The sequence below is a fragment of the Rhea americana genome, unplaced genomic scaffold (genome assembly GCF_003343005.1).
Source record: "Rhea americana isolate MKP2758 unplaced genomic scaffold, rheAme1 scaffold_0, whole genome shotgun sequence".
In the NCBI taxonomy this organism is placed as follows: Eukaryota; Metazoa; Chordata; class Aves; order Rheiformes; family Rheidae; genus Rhea; species Rhea americana.
In genome coordinates, this window is record NW_028185037.1 from 20768502 (window position 1) to 20771502 (window position 3001).

Consider the following 3001-nt stretch of genomic DNA (forward strand, 5'->3'; position numbering starts at 1 on the left):
ACCATCATAYATATATTCAAGAAGTACACATGAATTGAACATAAATACACACACCGAAAAATCAACAAGAAATTTATAAGYTTCAAAATTACATTAACAATTTTTAAAAGGTACTTTAAGCTAAATGACAAGTTATAATATAATCYTAGTTCCAATAGCCTGCTACAGAAAACTCAGACAGTCTTGTTTCTCAGAGAAACTATTTTTTTTCCCTGCTACTTTATACGTAAAGCTGCAGCCCCCTTTAGAGTTACCTTTTTTCAGGTAAGTGCTGCTTCACCAACAAATCAGAACCTCGGGGAGCAAACAAAAGTATTCTTTCAAACAAGGGAGGAGGACAGAATCTGTAGCATGCTAAGTTTAGTATTTACCTATTTATAAGTTTTAAACAGTGCAAGTTTCAATCACTTCCTCAAACTCAACTGATCCAGCAACAGTATTTTTATGATATCTCCTTGGTATTTTCCTGTCCTCCTAGGAAAACAATCCTAAAAAGTATCAATACGAAACTTTTTTAAAAATAACATTCACACTCTCAAAATTTTAGTCTTTTTATAGTTTCTTGAAGGAGAAAAGAACATGGGTGCAAAGTCTCAGCAAATAATAYAGTAAGTCAAGGTCTCAACGTTGAACAATATTTTAGGAAAAAAAAAGAACAGAGACCATAACTTTTCTAATCGTAAAAAAGTGATTTGTATAAAAACATCTTACTCTTRTAAGTACTCTTTGTATAAAATTCTTACCTCCCCATGTAACAGCATGTTAGAACAAAGTTTCTATGTTTAGCTGCAACTTCTTTAAATTAGTCAGATACAGGCTCCTAACTTGCTTTATACTGTTTCCAGAAAAAGAATGAAGATTAAAATAGCAAACCCTGTGGCAAACTGAGTGATTATGTTGGCAGCAGGCCAACACCACAAACACCCTCAGAACGGGGCTGGCTACAGTGTCCAATTTGGTGACAGAAGCAGGAAAAGTGAAGTAGCTCGTCTGCAGCGACACCGTTCAACAAACCGTCGCGCAGCGGCCAGATCCAAGTTACGAGAGATATGAATGGAGCGTTTAAGCTGCTTCAAGGATGTGGTGACAGACATATAGAGGCTGGAGCTCTCCTGTACTCACACAGCTGTGTCGCACCGAACATTTGCAAACCACACTCCTGCTTGCTCACTCCTCTGAGGAGGATCTCGGCATACATTCGCTTGATGGGTGTCAGATTAACGTATGGAAGAGGACTTTCACTAGTAGTGCACAGGCCGCATTTAGCCTACAGGAGACAAGYAAGCACCCTACTCCCAGTCTCTGTTTCCAGATTGGTTCACAGTACGGCTCTTTTCTCGTTACAAGTTCTCATCCAAGGTCCTGCTGCATGATTTGATGTGGAGCAGGAAGCTTTTTTGGACTGCTAAGAACTAYTGCACTGGTAAGGCTCTCTGTGGATGACTGCACAGGAAGGAAACAGAGCACCTCACGATGTGCAGAACAACTTGCAGCTCGTGCTCTAGACCAGACACTGTCCCTGCCCAGCTCTGCAGAGGGGAAAAAAGCTGAGCCCCGAGATAAACTAGSAAGTAAACAAGACAGAAGATGAGCTTGGTTTGAGGGAGCGGAATAGCAGGAGCCTATGGCACAGGACAGCAATGTTTGGAGAGGAAGAGCAGCTCAGCAAAGGTATGGTGTTTGTTCTCTGGGGCTCAGAGAGGGTTGCTCTGATAAGGGGAAAAATACACATACACGCTGAATCTGGGTCCCTGGCAGCAAACAGCAACCACCAATGCCAGCGTTGGGGAAGTAAGATCATTCTGTGTAGAAGRGACAGTGTTAGGACCAGCTAAAGGGCAAACGAAGGAAGACAGAGACTGCTCCCACATGTAACCCTACTTTCAGCCCATATACTATGTTTTTTTCAATGATCTTGTTCAAAGGAAAAAAAGTTAGTTGAAAAACCCTTATATACAATTTTACAAAAGATGTAACAACAAGAGGTGAACGTAACAGCCGTAGCAACAGCACAATTTAAGCACCAAGATTATCTACATACTGAAAGTGAACAAGAAAGCCTGACACTAGCAGCCAAACAAACAATAAAGTAATTATGCACAGCTACTGGTACTGAAACACAAAAATAGTCTAATATGAAAAGGAAAAAAAAAAGTATTGAACGTGATCAGTCTGGATGCATACAGCTACAGTGGCCTATCTTCCTGCTGTAATAAAAGCCTTCATGAACTCTAGGAAGAAAAGCAATGAAGAGTACAGCGCCACTGTTTTGAGAAAGAAAAAAAAAAAAAAAAAGGAGGCCAGCACCTAATTGTAGATCCCATAATAGCAGTATTCAGGAGTAGTAAAGAAGCAGTAAAGGGTAAAGGTCTCCCAGCTATAGGTCCTGCATTTCTCTACACTATTCCTTACTAGATCATCCCTCTAAGGGGAAAAGATTTTATGCAAAACTATGAAGAATGGCAAGATAAAATACAGGAAGTTTCACATATTTYTAAACTTTTCTATAGAAAAAAAAGAGAAAGTAAACATAACAGTTTCTATATTAGGATAGATTCCTCATTGCAGAAACAGCCTAACGSTCATGAAGAAAAACAAATTATTGTCCCACGCTGACTGCGCAGGCCCTCGCGGTGCTAACCTATCTTTCCCCTACATAACATCGGTGTCCCCGAGGAAGCCGCTAGCGCTTCTCGCCCCGCTTCTCCTCCGCTCTGCCGCGGAGAGGGGCCGCGAAGCCCGCAGACCGCTCGTGAAGCCGGTAACGCTCCCAGCCCCAGCCGGGGACGCAGCCTGCCCGCACGCAGACCGCCGCCGCCCCCGGCCCGGCCCGGCAGGACGCGGCGGCCGCGAGGGAGGAAATGGAGACCCCAGCGCACGCCGCGCTGCCAGCAGGAGGCCGAGCCGGCGGGGCGGCACGTAGCGCGGCCGCCGCGGGGCACCGGGCGGCGGCGGCGGCTCCCCGGCCATTTCGCGCTGTGTGTGTGCACGGAGGGGAGCC